At 34.4% G+C, this 23,765-nt stretch overlaps 1 pseudogene; it reads right to left on the bottom strand.

Moving 5' to 3' along the window:
- Positions 1-6,603: 6,603 nt before the first annotated feature.
- Positions 6,604-23,765, bottom strand: part of LOC141499222 (syntaxin-binding protein 1 pseudogene) — a 62,818-nt pseudogene continuing 45,656 nt past the window's right edge.

The raw sequence follows: 23,765 nt of genomic DNA, 5'->3' as shown, positions 1-23,765 counted from the left end.
GCTAAAATCTATTTTCAAGTTTGGGGATACAAATTCAAAATTAAGAATAGTTCCTGCCCTCTCAGGACTGGCATTCAAATAAGGGAAGACAGCACACTATGGGAAAATACAACATGAATTAAATAGGGAAATAGTCACTTTGTCACAGCATCATCACTTCTGGTCTTTAAATATAGGGACAATTTAAGGACACTTCTTACCTTTATCCCTGAGGGATGCAAATACTGATTGCTGATTCATAGTCTGATCTTTTCAAGTTGTGGTCATAAGAATCTCTATCATAATGATGGTGTGAGCAACAAGACAAATCTTCTATCAGATGGAGATTTGAAGACAATGGTTAATTAGTATAGCATATGTTCCTCTCTCAGAATATACATTATTTAACAATATGACACAGCTTATATTCTTTTAGTGAAAAGAAACAGAGAATAAGGGGGTGGCCATAGGCAGAAGTCTCTTACCACAAACTTTTTGCTCACTGGTGTAATGATAGTAATATGAATTTGAGATATAACATAGAGTTGTAACAGCTAGCTGTCTGGTTAGAGCTGAATTCACCTTTTTTTAGGTTTTTTTTTTTTTTACAAGGCAATGGGGTTAAATGGCTTGCGCAAGGCAACACAGGTAGGTAATTATTAAGTGTCAGAGATTGGATTTGAATTCAGGTGCTCCTGACTCCAGGGCCAGCTAGCTGCCCCTAGAGTTGAATTCAAATGCAAACTTCCACAATTTCTCTCTGTGTGACCCTGAACAAGTCTTTTAATTTCTATCTGCTTCCAGTTTCCTCATTTTGTAAAATGAAGATCATGATAACAATAGCTCCTACTTCATAGCAAGATTGCTAAGAGGAGCAATAAGATATTTGTAAAGGACTTTGCACATAATATAATAAAATGCTTATTTCCTGCCTTCTTTAGAGTGTCAAATTCAGAGTCAAGGAAACTGGGGTTCAAATCTCTTCTGACTCTGATACAATAGACATTTAACCTCTCAGTGCCTCCTGCAGTTTTCTGTGTCTACACAATGATGAACTGATGGCCTGTTGTGGTAAAGGGAGTTTCAGTCCCAACTTAAAGTCTATTCAATTTTATGGAATATTTTTTCTTCAATTTTCCATAAAACATCCCTGAATGGCATAGTAATGTGCACATTTTCTCCATTTATCAAAGAAGTATTCTCATATCACCAGAGGCTAAAGTTTCTGTAGATCTTGATACTTATGGAAGTTATTGATAAAAAAAAAAGCCTTATCTACAACCTGAGGCAGAAGCAAAGAACCTAAAATCCATGCAGTGCATGCTTATTTTGAACTTGACACCAAATAAAGCAGCCAAAGGCAGTAAAGAAGATTGGATTTAGAGTCAGAGGTCACTGAATCTCATGTCTTAATTATTTCCCACATGTTCTTTATTAAGCTACTTAGCCCCTCTGGGCCTCTGTCTCTGGTTGTCAAATGAAGGAGTTAAACTTAATGATTTGTTTCTGAAATCCTTTCCAGCTCTAAAACCACGACACTGTGAAAGCTTAAAAGAAAATATCGTAACAATTTGAAAAAAAAGTACTACAGGAGAATTTTAAGGAAGATGAAGTCTATCTTATTTCTCCTACATTCTTTCCCAATTTTTCATTGTGTCCAAACAAATATCTCATTTCTGTTAATCAATATGATTTTAAATTTGATTTACATTTTGAAAGATTGCAGAGAGAAGATAGGATTTCTTTTTTTAACCACTATTTTTATTTTATTATTTTTTTCAAAAAATTATTTATTTATTTTGAATTTTACAATTTTCCTCCTCTCACCCCCTCCAAGGTAGTCTGTTAGTCTTTACATTGTTTCCATGATATACATTGATCTAAGCTGAATGTGATGAGAGAGAAACCATAAAGGATATGATTTCTAATACCACTAAACTCCTATTTCAGGTGATGAATGAGGGGACTTATTTGGAGGAAACTGGATATCCCTCAAATTATATGTGGCTGACTAGTTATTCTATTCATTTGCAAAGGTAGCCATATAAGGTTTATTTTAACAAGTGTTTTATTAATGTATTCTGATTTTATAACACATTGACTTACACTTTTCTTTTCCTTGTACCTTCAGTACACTCTCCCTTTTAAAAAAGTTTTAGAAGTTTTTACTGATGTCTTTTGTTTTTTAACATCAATGTAGTTTTCTCTAGTTTCCTTCTGTATCTCCCTTCAATAAAACCATCTCAAATAAGACAAAAAATAAATAATAAGAAAAAGCAACACAACCAGTCAATGAATTAAAAATTTGGAAAATACATGCAATGTACAATGACTGTGGACCTTTAATCTTCCAATATTAAATATTTAATATACATAAAATGCATGTATTATATATAGCATATGTAAAACATGTTTTATATGAATACTTAGCCAAGATTTCATTCTATAGCTCTACACAATCCCCCCTCCCTAATAAAATATCATAAAACAAAGAATTCTATAAAAAAGTAGAAGGGAAAAAATTAAAAACCATTAATATATTGGAAAAAATCTCATAATATATGCAACAATCAACACATGTAGCACACTTGCCCCAACATCTTACAAAGAAGTTGGGAGAAGAAGATATCTTTTAATCTCTCTTCTTTGGAGCTAAGTCTTAAAGTTCAAATCCGACCTCAGACACTTAATAATTACCTAGCTGTGTGACCTTGGGCAAACCACTTAACCCCATTGCCTTGCAAAAAACCTAAAAAATAAAAAATAAAGAAAAATTTCAAATGTCCACTGCTTGTTCTTTCATTTTCATTGTTTTAGTAAGATTTGGGGGATTTTTTTTTGTTTCTGCTTCTCAGCTTCTCGAGGAATTATATATAAGACTTTTCATATTACTTCATATTCATCATATTCACCAATTTTTTACAGCATAGTAATTCTAAATTACTTTCCATTATATTCTCATTATTGTATTCATTCTACCATGGTTTGTTTATTCTTCAATCTATAAACATCTACTTTGTTCCTAATTTTTTGCTACCAGATAATACTATTATTCGTATTTTTGTATGGGGTTTTTCTTCTTATCAATGAATGCCTTGAGTCATGTGACTAGCAGTGGAAACTCTGGGTCAATGGATATGGGTATTTTGGTTATTTTATTTTATAATTCCAAATGACATTTCTTTTTTTTTTTTTACTTTTTCTATTTTCCAAATGGTATTTCTACCAATGCACAGTTCCACCAATAATACTTTATCTGCCTCTCTTTCCATAACCTTTCTAACACTGACCTTTCCCCAGATTTGTTATCTGTATCAATTTTTTTGTGGAAATGACACATCACAATTGTTTTCATTTTCATTTCTCTTATTAGTTTTTTAGAACATTCTTTTTATGTTTTTAATACTTTATAAATCTTATTTTGAGAATTATTTTTCATATTCTTTTTCCACATATATTGAGGAATGAATTGATCACTTATACTTTTATTAATTATTTAAATGGTCTTTCATAACAAAGCCTTATCTGAGAAACCTGATGCAGAAATATTTTCACATTTGACCCCTTCCCTTTTTATCCTAGATAGACAAATTCTGTGAAAGAGTTTTTCAAATATATGCAATCAAAAATGTATATTTAATGTATATTTTATCTTTCACTGAGGCTTCTACCTCTTTTTTGGATAAAAATACATATGCCCATAGTTGTGAAAGATATATAGATCTCCATATTTCTCACTTGGTTGCTACTGCTAATAATTCTAGAACTATATCAAATAAAAGTAAGGAGAGTGGGCCTTGGTTCTTTACTATTATAATGATAAAGCTTGCAGTAAATACTTGTTGCATATAATATTAGCTTTTGTTTTTAGATATGTTTTTATATTTGTCTATTTTCCTGTAATTTTCAGTGTCTTTTCCTTTATGATTATTTGCACTTTATCATTTATTGATAATTAAAATTTTCTATTTTTTCTAAATAAAAATAAAAATTTGTATAATTAAAATATTTAGATTCAATTCATTCCATTTTTTCTGTTCTACTGATGTATTTTTTAAAAAAATACACTTTGTATCCTGAAAACTGATTTACTTACACTTTCAAAATTTTAATCCTTGTTTCATCATTTTTATTTGCCTTTATATTATCTGTTGGGGGAGGGACTAAGGGATGTGGCTAGCTTGGCTGTATGAAGTACCTTATAAGGAGATTTCAGAAGACTTATGTATTATTGGGTTAGAGGGTGGGAGGAGGTGTGGCCTAAGACATATAGGTGGCTACACATCCAGGTGGGGGGAGAGAGATCAGCAGCAGGGAAATGTGATCACACGTCAATAAAACACCACCTCACTTCCTCGGGTGCTCTGTCTGGTTATTCCTCTTCGGAGGCCGGTGACGACCGAAGACTTACCATGGGTAAAGGTAAGTGAGAGGGCAGGGGATTTACCCAACCAACCTTGGTCGGCGGCCCCCAACATTTTCTGGCGCCCGAACAGGGACACAGGGCCGACCCCAAGGGAGGTTCGGTGGGACTGCCTGAGTCTGTTAAAAGACTCTCCAGACAGCCTCAGTAACAGAGAGTTGCTGGGAGGATGGAATGGGTGCGCAGGGAAGTGTCCCCGCGTTTATGCCCGAGGAAAAAGGGGTGGTTGCCGCCCAACTTTATAAACTGTGTGCTAAGAGCGGCCTTAAAGTCCCTCTGAAGCTATCTACAGGGTGGTAGATGCTGTCCTGAACCCGAAGGTCGTCCCCAATTACCGACCGATTGGCACCCAGGTCGGGGACTCGTTAGCGGGCTCAGATAGTGATAGTTCCGAGGGGGAGGGGGGGAAGACCCCCGCCCATGTACCGGTGGGAGGAGCTCGGGAAAGCTCACAAAAAATCGGCAGGGAGTGAGGGGTCGAGCACAGATGGCGCCGCTGCTACCGCCCCACCCGTGGATTACCGGAAGAGAACCCGGAACCACTGGGGCGTCAGCGTGCCAAGACAAGCAGACAAGGAAGTGGATGGTGACGCAGCAGAAAATCAGGGCGTTGGCTCTGTGCTACAGCCAGAGGTGTGGGAGGTGAACTGAGGTGCCTTGCCTCCCCCTGCCCCCACTCCCTCTGGTGCACTAGAGACTCGCCGTTCCGCTGCCCCCTCTCAGCCCCGTGGTTTGGCGGCCTGTCGCGCGACATTAGGGGCTCGCGCTCCCCGCCCTAGTCTCCTGGCAGCCAGCGCTGTTCGCGCTGTTGAGTCCGGCGAAGACGTGGAGTGGGACGATTGGAATATTTGCCCACTCTTCACTGACCCTTTCACTGGACAGGTCAGTTATGCTCCTGTGCTCCCTTTCGACCCCCTTTAAGCCCTGTGGCAAAGGGGTGTCACTCACGTGGGTCGTAAATTTATCCACGTTTCGGTGGACACTTTCTCTTCACTTATAAGAGAATTGTCCCACCATGCCCAACCTCAATAACGGTTGAGGAGCTCTTTTCATACCCACAGGTACCCTGACTGTCTTCGTGACCGTTATCTTCCTAAGACTGGGACAGGGAGCGGCGCCTGGAGGCGAAGAACAAGTCTGGGGGATACTGCACGCCCTCCCAGCGGTGTTACCTGTGTCCAGGGAGGCAAGTCTTCCCCCAGTTCCTGAGTACCAACGCGAGCCATGGGCTGCCTACAGCGTACATCGATACACGGATCCATGTGTGGGTCTATTTCTACAACAAACAGCATCCCCGGCGAGCCAGAAAGGTTAACAAGTCAGGGGACTTACAGCCTGGCGACCCCTGGTGAACCTGTCAGCCTCTAGAGACTTCTCAATGCCGCGGTGGTCTCCACCCTGTGAGTCCTTGGCGGCAATGCCAAATGGCTGGGGGGTATCCCTTACAAGGAGAAGGGGGAAAAGGACTTGTATTTGCAGGATTGGGCTGGACCCTTAATGGCAGTACGACCCTTATTGAAGACCCCTTCAAAGACTGGCTGCTTTGTGGGACGGGGGGGGGGGTTGCTCCCTTCTGAATCCGCTTGCATTTGTGTGGGGAGGGGGAGTGGTCGAATTTGGTGAGGTTAATGCCACTGTCAATGATTCTGCTACCATTACCCCTAAAAGCAATGTGTCAGTTCCGGCCACCCCAGCCTGTGTGTGGCCCCCTTTTATTTTCATCTTGACCAATGACACTGAGGAGACCCTTTCCTGCACACTTAGTCAATGTTGGAATGGGACGAGACATGCAAGGGCCGTTGTTGCCCGAATACCCACCTCCATTCCTATCCCAGTGTTGAATATCAGATGGATAATTTGTGGGGGGCGCTTTCCGTGGGGTGCTGGAACAACTACCCCGGGCTTTGCGTAACGTCCCATCCATACCAGAACCACTCATTTGCCGCTGTGGAATAATGACTTTGATCAGCTGATTTGGGAGCTGCGGCTCGCTGTTAACAGTCTCAATAATAAGCAGATTGATTTTGACATTCAACAGGGATTAAGTAATTGGTTTGCGGGAGTCGGTAGGTGGTTCGCTTCATGGGGGGGCCTTGGGGCCTCCTGTGCCGTGACACTTCTGATAATATGCTTCCTTGTATGGTGCCTCTACCGACTTCGCCACCAACAATATGGATATAGGCTCTTGACCCAGAAGGCCATCATGGCCCTAGAGACTGGAGCCGACCCGTAGGTTTGGCTTGCCTCCATGGATGACATGTGACACCCCGGGAATAAGACGGGAGCGTCTGATGACGGGCAACCTCTCCCGCCCGGCCGCCTAAGACAGGGCCCGAGGGTGTCGGGTTCCTAAGACGGGTAAGGTTCAGGGTTGAGGAGATGACCTAAGACAGGATGCTCCCGCTCCCGTGGCCACCTGCGAAAGATTCTAAGCTTGCAACGCAGCGCTTCAAGGCCTACCGTGGGGATTTCCCATTGTTTAAACAAAAAGGGGGAGATGTTGGGGGAGGGACTAAGGGATGTGGCTAGCTTGGCTGTATGAAGTACCTTATAAGGAGATTTTCAGAAGACTTATGTATTATTGGGTTAGAGGGTGGGAGGAGGTGTGGCCTAAGACATATAGGTGGCTACACATCCGGGTGGGGGGAGAGAGATCAGCAGCAGGGAAATGTGATCACACGTCAATAAAACACCACCTCACTTCCTCGGGTGCTCTGTCTGGTTATTCCTCTTCGGAGGCCGGTGACAACCGAAGACTTACCATGGGTAAAGGTAAGTGAGAGGGCAGGGGATTTACCCAACCAACCTTGGTTGGCGGCCCCCAGCAATTATCAATGTTTCTGAGAGTTCTTTAGCACACTCATTATTTAGGATTTATTGTTGTCTCCACTTTGCTAATCACAGCATCAACAACAACAACATTTTTAGAGCATACTATGTGCCAGTCTGGTGTTAAATATTTTACAATTATTAAATGCTAACAACCCTGAAGCATAGGTGCTATTATTATCCCATTTTTATATATGAGGAAACTGATGTTAAATGATCTGCAGAATCACACAGCTAGTAATCTGAGGCCAGATTTAAATTCAATTCTTCTTATTGACAAATCTGGCATTCTGTACTCTGAGTCAACTATCTATTTCTTAGATCGCTGTCTTCTGTTCATATTCCCTGAATTGATTATTATTTTTATTGTATTATAATCTATAAGGGATATCTGTTATTTTTACCTTTTGTTAATAGTTAACTTTTCTTCAAGTTTCATATGGTGTTAAGAAGAACATGTAAGTTTTAAGAATCCCATTTAAAGGTATCTAGGTGGCACAAAGGGGAGAGTTCTGGTAGGAACATGTGGTGAGGTGGAGGCAGAGGAGTCACCTCTGATTGCAACGGATTCAGTGCATTTACCTTTGACTTTCCTGAGTAAACTCATCCCTGAGTGCTGGACTTTAAGTAAGGAAGAAGTAGGTTAAGATCCTGCCTCAGACATTAGCCATGGCATGGGGTAAATCTCAATTCTGTTTGAATTTCCTCTTCTAAAAAATGGATATAATAACAGCTCTATTTTATTCCAGCATTATTATGATCAAATGAAATTGTATATGCAAAATACTTTACAAAAACAAAAACATTATATAAATAATAATTATAATATGTTATACATAATTTATTTCTAAGTTCTCCAATAATTTCTTCAACTCCATATTTTTCTTTTTGTTCTTTTTTCTGCCAGATTTGTCTGAAATTGAGTGAGGAATATTAAATTTTCATTCTTTTATTGTAGTACTATCTAATATAGTTAATTTTTCCTTAATGAATTTATGTGTAAAGTCTACATTTAATATTGATACTAATTATCTATAGTTCTTTTCAGTATAATGTAATTTTCTTGTTTGTATTTATATTGTGAATTTTTTTTGGGGGGGGAGGGATTTACCAGATGCACTTACCAGTTGTTTCAACCCTACTTTTTTCTGCTGTGCATTTTATTTTTATTTACATGTATATCTTGTGAATACCAGATTGTGAGATTTTGTTTTCTTTTCCATTCTGTCATTCTCTTTTGCTTTATTTGTTGTTCAACACATTCACACTTAAAGTTTTGAATGTTAGGTTAATATTTTCTTTCCTTTGTCTTTAATATTTTTTTCTGAATCAATAATTTTTTTCATCATCTAATTTAAAGAAATTATTTCTCTACTTCCTGTTTAACCTCTCTGAGACAATCCTATTTCCACTGGTTTTCTTCTCTTCATTATTTAGCCTTCTTTTCCATTTGTCACCATCCCCACCCCCCCCATTTGGAGTTTTTCTTATTAATTCCTTTTTTATTAAACTTTATCTAGCTATCAAATTTTCTAATTTTCCCTGGTTAGTTTTTTATTTTCTGAATCTTTCTCTTAAAAGATTTCTTTATTTCATTCTTTTTTATTAGAATTATTAAACCTATTTTTACTTTTTACTCTTTATTTCCCTTATATTTCTTTATTCGTTCTTTAATTTCTGTGTTCCTCATGAAATTAAAGCTTCTAAAATACCTGTTTTGAGTTCTATCTTTTTTTTAGGTTTTTTTTTTTTTTGCAAGGCAATGGGGTTAAGTGGCTTGCCCAAGGCCACACAGCTAGGTAATTATTAAGTGTCTGAGGCTGGATTTGAACTCAGGCACTCCTGACTCCAAGGCCAATACTCTATCCACTGTGCCACCTAGCTGCCCCCTTGAGTTCTATCTTCTAAACAATTTATGTTTTATTGCTTAGTAGATTGCATCCTTTTTCCTCTTCTTCTATTATTCTTTTTCTATTAAAAACATCATGTACTATAAGATATGAAGAGGATAGTATTGCCTCACAGTAGAAATTTTCCTGGATTCTTGAGTCCACCTTCACCCACATTATTTGTTATTTTTTTCAAGTTTTCTGTGAAATTTCTATTTTGGGACCCTGTCCTTCCACCCTTATGGATTCTGTTTGCTTGCAGGAATTCTGACTCCCTTTCTGCTTTTCAAAGGAAGCATAACATTTTCTCAGAGTTGGTAGTCTCTCTGAAAGTTCCAGTTACAGAATATCACTCTCTCCTCATTGGTTTTATTTTCAGTAGAATCCCTTCCCCCAACAAATCAACATTTTCCCTTTTTCTGTTTCAAATTTCCCCCTTTGCTAATCCACTCGTAGACTTTCTTCATCATGAGTAATTACAATTTCCTTTTTTTCCTCTTTACTTTATTTTCCAACACTAACTTGATTAGGTTACATCCATTTTATCTTCTATCTCTATCACCCTGTTCATATATTCCATTCTGCAATTTAGTCTACATCAAAAACATGATTTATCTGTAAAAGGAAGCACTGTAGTCTATGGTGTTTTAGAATTGTTCCTCCACCATTACTTCTATTTAAGTCCTGCTTTCATCTCTGTATTTCTGTACTTTTAAAGAGAAATTTCTTAATGACCTTTTTGGTTTTTTTTTTGTTATTGTTTTAATCTACAGATATCTATTTCTTGCTGTTTTTTGTCTCTAGATATGGAATAATTTATTTTGTTACTATTTTATATTTATATTTTGGGGGTATTTTAAAATTGAATGACATTTAGAGCTTCTATATATTTTTGGAGAAATGTTTGAAATTCTTTTTTAATTGAATAGTTATATTTTATTACTTAATAGACTCTTGTTCTTGCTTTTCATTTTTTTTATTTTGAGCTTTTATGCTTTTCTGAATATGTTAGTCTTTTTTTTCTGTTGGATATAGAATAGTGTTGTTCAAATTTATTTTCCTCTACATTTGAATGTATTTCTCCTGGGTATTTGAATAATTTAATATTTGTCATTATAATTGTTAAATGTGTCTTGGTGTTTTCAACATAGTTTTCCCAATTTCAGGCAATCTATTGATTTTTTTTCAAAAGCCTGAATCTTTTTCTATATTCAGATGTTCTGGGCAGTTTTAAATTATTGTTTATTGCATCATGATGCTAAGGGTTTTTTTATTTGCTTATTATTCTGGATGACCTATGAGTTTTTAATTTTTTTCTGTGCATCTTGTCTTCCAGATCAATGCATTTTCATTAAATTAGTTCTAATATTACCTTACTTTTTGTATTTTCTAGATTCTTACTTTAGAGAATTTAGATGCAATATTAGAGAATATTGGAGAAAATACTATTGTAAATTCCAGTCTTTCTTTTCTACTGATTATTTCTGCTATAGAAGCCATAAATTCTACTTGTTCCCTTTTAACATCATTCATATTTCTCTCTTGAACAGCACCACACTCTTTGAAATTCAGAGATCTTTGTCTTCTCAGCAATCTATTTCCTTTGACAATATTTATTTAGTTTTTTTAATGCACTTAACTGTTAATGGCCTACTCTTTTGATTATATGATAGTCCTTAAATTCCCTACCAATGAATAAAAACTGGTTTCTGGTGATCATCTGTCTTGTGTTACAAGGCAGCTCTCAATTTCTCCAGGATGATGTCCAAGGGCAGGGAAGATTTTTCGATACATGTTTGAAGCATTCTACCTAGTCTTTGAAAGTCTGTTCATATTTGGCTTTCTGTCCATTGATCTCTCTGAGACCTCTCCTGATTCTCTCAGAATTTCTGAAATGCTTACTATGAGCAAAGCACTGTACTAAGCATTTGAGATGGAAACAGAATGCCAATATAGTTGTTAGTGTTTCTGGTTCAAATTTTCTTGTACTTATTTCACACTTATTTTGTATATACTTACTATGTGTATGTGTTACCTCTCCCAATAGAGTAAATAAGCTTCTTAATGTTAAGACCTGATTTCTATTTGGATTTGTACTCTTATACCTAGAACTAGACCTGATACCTATTAGGTGCTCACTGAATATTTGTGCTTTGATTATTGATCAAATACTGTTTCTTCTCACATCATAAGGAAAGCTGTACTGGAGTCAAGAATATTGAAAGTATAGAATCTTTAGGAGATATTTGAGAGGAAGATAAAAGGAAAATTGTGGAGGACATTATCCTTTAAATGATAATTTAAATGGCAATTAAACTGCATTCTCATCTTTAAAAAAGATTTTTATGTTCAGAAAAAGAAATTGAAGAAACCATCAATAAATTCCCTAAGAAAAATTCTCCAGGTCCAGATGGATTTACAAGTGAATTCTACCAAACATTTAAGGAACAATTAATTCCTATTCTACATAAACTATTTTCAAAAATAGAAGAGGAAGGAATTCTGTCAAACTCTTATTATGACATCAACATGGTGCTGATAACTAAACCAGGAAGAACAAAAACAAAGAAAATTATAGACCAATCTCCTTAATGAATATTGATTCAAAAATCTTAAACAAAATTTTAGCAGTGAGTCTACAGCAAGTTATTACTAGGATAATACACCATGATCAGGTAGGATTTATACTAGGTAGACAGGGATGGTTCAACATTAGGAAAACACTCAACATAATTAGACATTTCAATAGCAAAACCAACAGAAATCATATGATTATCTCACTAAATACTGAAAAAGCCTTTGATAAGACACAATATACATTCCTGTTAAAAACATTAGAAAGTTCAACTTACCTTAAAATAATAAATAATATCTATCTGAAACCATCAACAAATGTTATATGTAATGGGAATAAATGAAGAACGGTTCCAATAAAATTAGGGGTGAAACAAGGATGCCCATTATCACCATTACTATTCAACATAGTGTTAGAAATGGTCAAAGGATATGAACAGATAGTTTTACCATGAAGAAATTAAATCTCTATATAATCATATGAAAAATGCTCCAAATCCTTATTGATTAGAGAAAAGTAAATTAAAATAACAATGAGATATCCCCTCACACCTATCAAATTGACAAAGATGAGAAAAAGGCAAAATGATCAGTGTTGGAAAGGTTGTGGGAGGATTGGAACATTGTTGCATTGCTGGTGGAGTTGTGAACAGATCCAACTATTCTGGAGAGCAATATGGAACTAAGTCCAAAGAGCAATAAAACTGATCATTTCCTTTGACCAAGGAATTCCAAATCTAGGTCTATATCCAGAAGAAATTATAAAAGGGGAAAAGTTCTACATATTCAAAAATATTCATAGAAACTCTTTTTGTAGTGGCAATGAATTGGAAATTGAGGGCATGCCCATCAATTGAGTTATGGCTAAAAAAATTATGGTACAGGAATACTATGGAATACTATTGTTGTATAAGAAACCATAAGTGGTCAGACTCTAGAGAAACATGGAATGACTTACAGGGTCTGATGCTTAGAGAAGGGAGTAGATCCAAGAAAACAATGAACATATGAACAACAACATTGTGAGATGATCAACCTTGATGGAAGCAGCTCCTCTCAGCAGTCCAGAGAGCTAGGAAAACTGTATTAGATCAGCTATGGACAATGTTATCCTATCCAGAGGAAGAAAAACAAAATAAAACAAACACACGCACACACACACACACACACACACACACACACACACACACACACACAAAACAACCCTTCAGAATCTGGTGAACACTTTAGACAAATGATCTCTTATGTATCTCTTTCCCTTAATCTTAATTCCTCAGATCAAAAATTACTAATCTGTAAAGATGTTGATCAAAATATGTATGTGCAAGGCTAACCTGAATGTTCACCACTGAGGGTAGGAGAGTGGGAAGGGAGCCTGGAAGAAAATTTTGTAACTTAAAAATATACATGTGCATATGGATGGAAATAAATAAATAAATAAATTTAAATTTTAAAAAGTGAAAGAATAAAGACCTTTTCTGTCTCCCCCCCCAAAAGAGATTTAGGTGAATCCACTACCTATGGAGAGTATCCATAATGAATCCATAAAGGAATCATCAGACTTTCACAATGATTATTTATTATACAATGCATTGTTATAGACACAAACCTGACTAAAAGGGACAGATGATATAAAATTCTGTTAGGTTACTGCTTGTTGATTGCAGAAAAGTTAGTTATCTTTATGAATCTAAATGGGGCCATCAAATAAAATTCCTTGATAAATGAAAGTACTACAATTTTTGACAATATTCTAATTATTAAAATAAAGTGAGTCATAAAATAGGCAAGTATATACTCACCAAAGGTTTTTACCACTATCATGAAGGTAATATTCTATAGGGTCGACATGGAAGGAGGATGCTGCAAGAGATACTGAGGTCCTCCAGATGTACTTCTTTGTGTGTAACTTTGTGTTGATTGCATCAAAGAACACTGCTGGATTTCTAAAATACTGGGTCAGTTGTCTTCATTTTCTGTCTCTGTACAGCTCAAGCTATACAAGTTTTAAAAAGAAAGAAATTAGACCAGTCATTCACTTAGGAAAGGGCAAAAAAGGAATAAAATACACATTATACAGACTGTGTGAAAGACAGTTGGATGGTCCACCCATTGTGATAGTACATCAATATATATCTGGGACAAACAGGATGGACAAAGTGTTGGACTCAGAAATGAATGAGGAAGAAAGAATGTTGGATTGGATTTGAAAATTTGTGCTAGGATTTGGAAGATACTAAAGTATTCATTACTTTAAAACTTCTTTTTAACTCAAATGTGTTCTAAGAGATGGTGTATGGATGTAAATCTTGAGAAATAACCTTTGAAAAATTAGATAAAGCACCATAATTGTCAAGAAAAATTCTAAATTTGAATCTTATTTCAGATACTTACTAGTTTTGTGACTTTTGATAAATTATTTACTCACTGTCAACCCAAATGCCTTCATTTAGAACATGATGAGAATAAAAGCAGCTATTCCATTTGTTTATTGTGAGGATTAAATGAGATAATATATATATATATATGTATACATACATATATATATATATATATATATATAAAAAGACTTTGTAAATCCTAAAGTTTTATAAACATATGATGATGATGATGAAGATGATGATGTTTGTAAACTCTAAAGTAATGGAGAAATTCATGGTGGCTAAAAGTAAGATATAATATAATTTCATTGATGATCTATTAGCCATCTATTATCATTTATAATGATAATAATTAGTATTTGTAGTATTTTGAAGTTTGGAGAGTATTTTTCAAATATTATCTCATTTTATTCTCACAACAACCCTGGGTGTAGGTGCTGTAATTATCCCCATTTTACAGATGAAGAAACTGTGGCAGGCTGCCAGTGAATAACTTGCTCAGGGTCACAGGGTTGAGAAGTGTCTGAGATACCATAAGTCCAGTGATCTGAGAAAGAATGACAACAAAATATGTCAGAGTTGAAAGAGGGTAGATTGTATATGTAGTGACCATAATTAATGCTGTACTAGTAAGCATATTTTTTTTAAAAAGATGTAGGGGACAACTTTCAGAATGTTGGCTAGACTGTTTATGGGAAATATATATGAGAAAGGTTCTAGAAGAGTAGATAGTGTGGCTAAATTGTGATCTGCACTGAATAATTAATTCCCACTTGGATAAGATATCATATACATTGGTTTGTAATTAGTTTTCACAGTTGTCAAATTACCTAGCAAAGCTCCAAATCTCCATTTTGTACTGAATCACCAAGATAGCAATCATACTCAGATAAAGATTACAGAGAAAGAAGTTAGGTTTAAAACTTAATGAAATTGTCAAAACAATTTTAAAATACTGTATATTAGATTTTGATAAAGCTGCAAGGAGAGAAGTAAAATGAAGCCAGTTTCTGCCTTCAAGAACCTTACAATATAAGGGTGGGACAAATTTGTTTATTTTTTCAAAAATTTCCTTTCAAACGTAGATTTTACATTTGGGTGAAAAATAAAGATTATTCCCAATAAAAAGAGCACCTTGAGATATGGAATCCACTGGATAGAAATGAATAAAATGATAAATTTCACAATGCTTACAAATTTCAAGGTCATAGAAGTCAGTCTTTTAAACAATATTTTCCTAATGCTAATATAGTTGTGTATTATGGACAATATTAACAGAATTAAAATAGCAATAAATAGCACAAAGGTGTCACAAGACTACAGCATATTACTTCAATTGACTTGCACAAAGTAAATTATATGAAAACCTAAGGGACTTGTGTGAATGGAAAAATTGGACTGACAAATGGAAAAGATACGTTGGTAACCCTTACTCCCCTGTCCCACCCTCAAGGTCCTGAAAGAATAAGTACATTCAGTAGATCCTCAAAAGGTTTATGGGGAAAACATGGAGAATAATTTTATAGCTGATAACATGTTGGAAGAATTAGAGTATGTATCAGTAAAGGGAATAAAATCATAGATATAACAAAGTATACTACTATGTGTAGCAGCCCTGGCAGAACTGTACCACCTATTATTAGTGCAACTTTGAACATGCCTTTTAAATTTTCCTCATGCTTCAGTTTCTTTATCTTTAAAAATAAGGACTAGTTAATTGTAAGGTCACTTAAAGCAAAACTCTAATTTATGGAGTGATTACAAGTAGAAAAAGTTTCAACCCTAAAGGTGATGTTTTGCTTGAATATTGTCAATGGAGATAAGTATTTAATTATAATAATAGTACTTTTTAGACTTTAATAATATTATTTTTTCACATCATTTCCCTTACAATGCTGTAATTAAATGAACCGTCTACTGAGCATAATGATAAGCACCAAAACATTTAGATTATCTTGAACTAGACCTTTGCACTGTCCAATGACATTATACTTTTATGGAAACCAATGAGTTCAACCTAAATACTCAGGTAGGTTGCCAAGGCAATTTCTCATTAATAAACACATGAGAACAGTTGGTGGCTCATAGGAACAAAGAAAAGGATTTGGAATGATGTATCTACTTAGCAGTCTGGCTGAAATTTCACAATAGAGAAAAGCATATTCAGTCACTAAGTGGTTACCATGAAGTCTTTCAGACAAGACACAGGGTAGCCATACCTAAGTGAGATATGTGATAAACACCCATAAGATCAGCTGGGACTTTTGTGCCACAAAATATCATTGCCAGTAGGTCTCCATTAAAAGATCATTTTTATTTTGTCATGGATTGGTTGTGATAAAAGTATCTAAGTTTTCTCAAGTCCATAAAAAGGTAATTAAACTCTCTGCTGAATCTTAGAAAGAATTGAAAAGGGAGGAAAATGAATGGAGGTATATTTCATAATTAAGACAAAAGGAAGAATTGTTAACTAAATAATGAAAAAAATAAGAAGACAACTTCTACAATTAGGTAAATTTATCATGGAGGATCTATGTGAAAAAAACATAGAAGTGTTATGTGAGAGTAAATGATGTAGATGAGAGACAATAATAAATGATAAAATAGAAAAAAATTATTACATTGGACAAAATTATTGTTCCTAAGGTAAAAAGCAAATCTATAAATTGGAAGAAAATATCTTTGTAACATTTATCTCAGATATGGTCTAATATCCTATATATACATATATATATATATATATATATATATATATATATATATATATACACACTTATAAGGCCAAGGGCACTTATCAATAAAGAAATATTGAAAGAAAATTAATGATCATGAAATATTTCAAATAAACAATAATGAGAAATACAAATTAATAAAATTTTGAGGTTTTATCTTACATGAAGAAAATTGGCAAAGACAGAAATGATTGGAGCATCTGTGGGAAGATAAACATAGAAATCTAGAGTTTATTTTATATACTATCCAAAAATTGGAACTAAAAGAGATAATCTTTATCTGAGTAATGGCTAAAAAATTGAGGTACATTAATATGAAGGAATATCATGGACAACAAATATGGACAAATTAGGGAAATGAAAAGTTACATAGAATGATGTAGCAAACCTAGAAAAATTATATACACAATGATTACACAACATAAACAGAATGAGCAATAAAGAAAAGTTGAAAGATAGGTCATTATGATAATTAAGCTTGGTCAAGAAGAAGAGGAGCAAAGTGGTTTATTGTGGATGTAGACTATTGAATACTCTTTAAGATGTGGTGCAAGTATTAATAGGCAGGGGTATGCTTTTTAAAAAATCCTTTTTATAAGAAAACGATACAGCTAGGTGGTACAATGGATAGTATACAAGCTTTGAGTCAAGTATATTTGAATTCAAATATGGTTTCAGACACTTCAGACTAGCTGTTTGGCCCTAGGAAAATCAATTAACCTCTTTTTGTTCAGTTTTCTCAACTGTGACATGCTTGTAATAACAGTATCTACTTCTTTGGGTTGTTGAGAGGATCAAATGAGATAACACTGTAAAAAAAGTAAGTGAATTTCAGGTATTACTATTATTATGTAGGAAAAATATTTTGAAAGCTAATTGATATTAAAAATTAAAACTTTTAAATTATTAAAAAGAAAGGTATGAATTTTCCATCATATATGAAAAACTATATTGCCAAGTGCAGAATAGTAAAAAAATATACTGACTTTTCTCAGAAGCAAAATATTATCATATGAATATTCCTTATAAGATCTTGTTTTTATGGTGATATACATATTACACATGGGTCATACAAACTATTACACAAGTTAATCAAGTATTTGCCAGTCAATTTCAATTGATTATTAAGGAATAAATTGATGTGATTTATATTTAACACAATTCAGTTATGAAGCTAGCCAAAATATTCTGTTGTAGAACCAAATAACTTGAGAGGGACAAGGAGAATATTGACCGAAATGGTAAAATACTTAATGGTTTATACTTAATATCTATATCTATATCTATATCTATATCATCTATATCTATATCTATATCTATATCTATATCTATATCTATATCTATCTATATCCATATCCATGTCCATATCCATATCCATATCTATATCATCCATATCTATATCTATATCTATATCTATATCTATATCTATATCTATATCTATATCTATATCTATATCTATATCATATCTATATCCATATCCATATCCATATCCATATCCATATCCATATCCATATCCATATCCATATCCATATCCATATCCATCTATATCTATATCTATATCTATATATCTATATCTATATCTATCTATATATCTCTCTATATGTGCATATTTAATATCTGAAAAGGAACAATAATTTAGTAGATTTTCCTTGTGATTAAATGTTTTTGAATCTAAGGAAAGAGTTTCTTTTAGAGAATGGAAAGTGTGGAGGAGTTGGGGTGAGGGGACTTTGGTTAAAATCCTGACTCTGGACTTACCCTCTGTGTGCCTTGGATGTTCATTCATTTCTCTAGTTGGAATCTATTACTTATTTTTAATTAATATTTTATTTGTTTTCCAATTTTATACAATGTAGTTTCTACCTATCATTTTCTGTAAGGTTTTTGAATTTTACAATTTTTCCTCCCCCCCATCTTCCCTTCCCCCTTCCCCCCCAAGAAGGTAGTCTGATAATCTTTACATTATACATTGATCAAAATTGAATTTGTTGAGAGAGAAATCACATCTTTGAGGAGAAAATAAAATATTAGAGAGCAAAATTTTTCAGTACATAAGACACTTTTCTAAAAAAAATTTGAAAGTAATAGACTTTGGTCTTTCTTTAAACTCCAAAGTTCCTTCTCTGGGTCCAGATGGTATTATTTGTTGCAAGCACTCCAAAATTGTCCTTGCCTATTGCATTGATGGAATGAGCAAGTTCATTAAGCTTGATTGTCGCTCCCATGTTGCTGTTAGGGTGTACAATGTTCTTCTGGTTCTGCTTGTCTTGCTCATTATCAGTTCATGCAAGTCTTTCCAGGTTTCTCTGAAATGCCACCCCTCTTGGTTTCTAATAGAACAATAGTGTTCCATAACATACATATACCACAGTTTGTTCAGTCATTCCCCAATTGATGAACATTCACTCAGTTTCCAATTCTTTGCCACCACAAACAGGGCTGCTATGAATATTTTTGAACAAGTTTTTACCCTTTTGCATGATCTCTTCAGGGTATTGACCCAGTAGTAGTATTGCTGGATCAAAGGGTGTGCACATTTTTATTGCCTTTTGGGCATAATTCCAATTTGCTCTCCAGAAAGATTGGATGAGTTCGCAGCTCCATCAACAATGTATTAGTGTCCCAGATTTCTCACATCCCTTCCAACATTGAACATTGTCCTTTCTGGTCATATTTGCCAATCTGATAACTGTGAGATTGTACCTTAGAGTTACTTTAATTTGTATTTCTCTAATGAGTAATGCTTTAGAGCAATTTTTCATATGACTATGGATTGCTTTGATTTCCTCATCTGTAAATTGCCTTTGCATATCCTTTAACCAATTGTCAATTGGGGAATGGCTTTTTTTATAAATTTGACTCAGCTCTCTATATATTTTAGAAATGAGTCCTTTGTCAGAAGTACTAGTTGTAAAAATTATTTCCCAATTTACTACATTTCTTTTGATCTAGGTTACAGTGGTTTCGTTTGTAAAAAAAGTTTTTTAATTTAGTGTAATCAAAATTATCTAATTTGTTTTTTTCAAGGATTTGTTTTTTTAATTTAAGGCAATGGGGTTGAGTGACTTGCTCAAGGCCACACAGCTAGGTAATTATTAAATGTCTGAGGCCAGCTTTGAACTCGAGTACTCCTGACTCCAGGACAGATACTCTATCCATTGCACCACCTAGTTGTCCCTCTAATTTGTTTTTAATAATGTTCTCCATCTCTTCCTTGGTCATAAATTGCTTCCCTTTCCATAGATCTGATAACTAAAGTATTCCTTGATCTCCTAGTTTGCTTATAATATTGTCTTTTATGTTTAAATCCTGTACCCATTTTGATCTGATCTTGGCATAAGGTGTGAGGTGTAGGTCTAATCCAAGTTTCTGCCATACTAACTTCTAATTTTCCCAACAGTTTTCATTGAAGAGAGAGTTCTTATGCCAAAAGCTGGACTCTATTGGTTTATCAAACAGCAGGTTACTATAACTGTTTCCTGCTGTCTCTTTTGCATCTAGTCTATTCCACTGATCCACCACTCTATTTCTTAGACAATATCATACAGTTTTGATGACAGATGCTTTATAGTATAATTTTATATCCAGTAAGGTTAAGCCACCTTCTTTTGAATTTTTTTCATTAAATTCCTAGATATTCTTGATTTTTATTTTCTCCATATGAATTTAGTTACAATGTTTTCTAACTCATTAAAGTAAGTTTTTGGAAGTTTTACTGGTAAGGCACCAAAGAAGTAGATTAATTTATGTAGAATTGTCATTTTTATTATATTAGCTTTGCCTGTCCATGAGCAGTTGATATTTTCCCAGTTATTTAAATATGACTTTATTTGTGTGAAAAGAGTTTCATAGTTGGTTTCATAGAGTTTCTGAGACTGTCTTGGCAGGTAGACTCCCAAGTATTTTATATTTCTGAAGTTACTTTAAATGGAATTTCTCTTTCTAGCTCTTGCTGTTACATCTTGCTATTAATATATAGAAATGCTGAGGATATATGAGGGTATTTTATATCCTACAACTTTGCTAAAGTTGTTATTGTTTCTAGTAGCTTTCATATGATTTTTTTAGTTTTCTAGGTATCCTATCATGTCATCTGAAAAGAGTGAAAGTTTTGTTTCTTCCTTCCCAATACTACTTCCTTCAATTTCTTTTTCTTTTCTTATAGCTGAAGCTAACATTTCTTATATAATATTGAATAGTAGTGGTGATAATGGGCATCCTTGTTTCACCCCTCCCCACTTCTTATTGGGAATGCCTCTAACTTATCCTCATTGCATATAATGCTTGTTGATGGTTTCAGATAGATACTACTAATCATTCTAAGGAACAATCCATTTATTCCTACACTATAGTGTTTTTAGTAGGAATGGGTGCTGTCTATTGTCAAAGGCTTTTTCAGCAGCTATTGAGATGATTATATGATTTCTTTTTTGTTTGTCTTTTTTTTTTTTGGTAAGGCAATGGGATTAAGTGATTTGCCCAAGGTCACATAGCTAGGTAATTATTAAGTGCCTGAAGTTGGAGCTGAACTCAGATCCTCCTAACTCCAGGGCTGATGCTCTATCCACTGTACCACCCAGCTGCCCCTAATTATATCATTTCTGTTAGGTTTGCTATTGATATAGTCAATTATACTAACAGTTTTCCTAATATTGAACCAACCCTGCATTCCTGGGATAAATCCTGCTTAGTCATAGTGTATTATCCTAGTGATAACTTGCTGTAATTGCTTTGATAAGATTTTATTTAAGATATTTGCAACAATATTTATTAGGGAAATTAGTCTATAATTTTCTTTACCTGTTTTGACTCTTCCTTATTTAGGTATCAACACCATAATGGTGTCATAGAAGGAGGTAGGCAGAGTTCTGTCTACATCTATTTTTCCAAAGAGTTTATATAGAATAAGAACCAATTATTCCTTTAATGTTTGATTGAATTCACTTGTGAATCCATCTGGCCCTGGAGATTTTTTTTCTTAGGGAGTTCAATGATAGCTTGTTGAGTTTCTTTTTCTGAGACAGTATTATTTAGATATTTAATTTCCTCTTTATTTAACCTGGGCAATATATAGTTTCATAAATATCCATCCATTTCATTTAGATTATCAAGCTTAGTGGCATACAGTTGGGCAAAATTATTCCAAATTATTATTTTAATTTTCTCCTCATTCATGATGAAGATTTGATTTATGATTTATGATTTGATTTGTGATACTAATAATTTGGTTTTCTTCTTCTTTTAAATCAAATTAACCAAAGGTTTATCAAGTTTATTTTTTTTCATAAAACCAACTCTTGGTTTTATTTATTAGTTCAATAGTTTTCTTTCCTTCAATTTTATTAATTTCTCCTTTAATTTTTAGAATTTCTAATTTGGCATTTAATTGGGGTTTTTTAATTTGTTCTTTCTCTAATTTTTTTAGTTGCATTCATAGTTCATTGATTTCCTTTCTCTGCCTTGACTATATAGCATAAGTTTTGGTATGTTGTCTCATTATTGTCATTATCAAGGATGAAATCATTAATTTTCTCTGTAATTTGTTTTTTTGATCCACTCATTCTTTAAAATGAGGCTAGTTAGTTTCCAATTAGTTTTGTTATCTCTTCATGGCCCATTATTTCACATGATTTTTATTGCATTATGATCTGAGAAGGAAGCATTCACTATTTCTGCCTTTCTGCATTTGATTATAAGGTTTTTATGCCCTAAATAACATGTTCATTTTTTGTGTAAGTCGCATATTCTGCAGGAAAAAAGTGTATTCTTTCCTATCCCCATTCAGTCTTCTCAAAAGGTCTATCATGTCTAGGTTTTCTAACATTATATTTACCTCCTTAACTTCTTTCTTTGTTTATTTTATGGTTATGTTTATCTAAATGTGAGAGAGGGAGTTTGAAATCTCCTACAGCAGAGTTTTGCTGTTTATGTCTTCCTTTAACTCTGTCAGCTTCTCCTCTAAGAATTTGGATGCTATACCACTTGATACATTCATATTTAGATTTGAAATTGTTTCATTGTCTATGGTACCTTTTAAGAGGATATAATTTCCTTGCTGCTTTGTCTGAGATAAGGATTTGCTACTGCTTCCTTTATCACTTCAGCTAGAGCAAAATATATTCTGCTCCAACCTTTTACCTTTACTCTATATGTCTCTCTCTGCTTCAAATGAGTTTCTTGTAAATAGCATATTGTAGGATTCAGTTTTTTAATCCATTCTGCTATTTGCTTTCATTTTATGAGAGAGTTCATCCCATTCACATTCAAAGCTACAATTACTAACTCTTCCTTAACCTCCATGCTATCTTCCCTCTGTTTGTATTCCCCCCCTTTTTTTACTTTATCCACATTCCCAGTATTTGACATCTGAAAACCACCTCTTTCAGTGTGTTTGCCCCCTTATATCCACTCCTCCTCTCTTTCTTGACCCATGTTAGCTTCCCTCTCTTTGTATTCTTCTTGACCTCCATGTTATCTTCCCTCTGTATTTTCCCCTCCCTTTTTTACTTTATCCATATTCCCAGTATTTTACATCTGAGTACCAACTCTTTCAGTGTGTTTGCCCCATTATATTCACCCTTCCCCTCTTTCCCTTTTCCCTTTGCTCTTCCTTCCCTTCCTTCTGTTAGTTCCCCTTTTCCTCCCCCCCTTTCCCCTTTGAGTATTTGAAAGGTTAATAAGTTTCTTAACTTAACTGAGTGTGTGTATCTTAATCCTTTTTTTTGAGCCAAATCTGATGAAAGATTCATTCAGTTCTTACTTCCTCCCTTCTTCCCCTCAATTGTAATAGGTACTTTGTACCTCTTCTTGTAATGTGATTTACCCCATCCAATCTCCTCCATCTTCCTGTCTCTTTACTGTTCCCCAATTTTTAAGGAGATATTGTTTTTAAATAATTCTGAGTCACAGACAAGTTTTCAGTGCCCATTACTTCTGGCTAGGTATATTCTCTCTTATA

The sequence above is a fragment of the Macrotis lagotis genome, chromosome X (genome assembly GCF_037893015.1).
Source record: "Macrotis lagotis isolate mMagLag1 chromosome X, bilby.v1.9.chrom.fasta, whole genome shotgun sequence".
In the NCBI taxonomy this organism is placed as follows: domain Eukaryota; kingdom Metazoa; phylum Chordata; class Mammalia; order Peramelemorphia; family Peramelidae; genus Macrotis; species Macrotis lagotis.
Note: the sequence above shows the minus strand (reverse complement) of the source record. Positions and strands in the feature narration are given on the sequence as shown.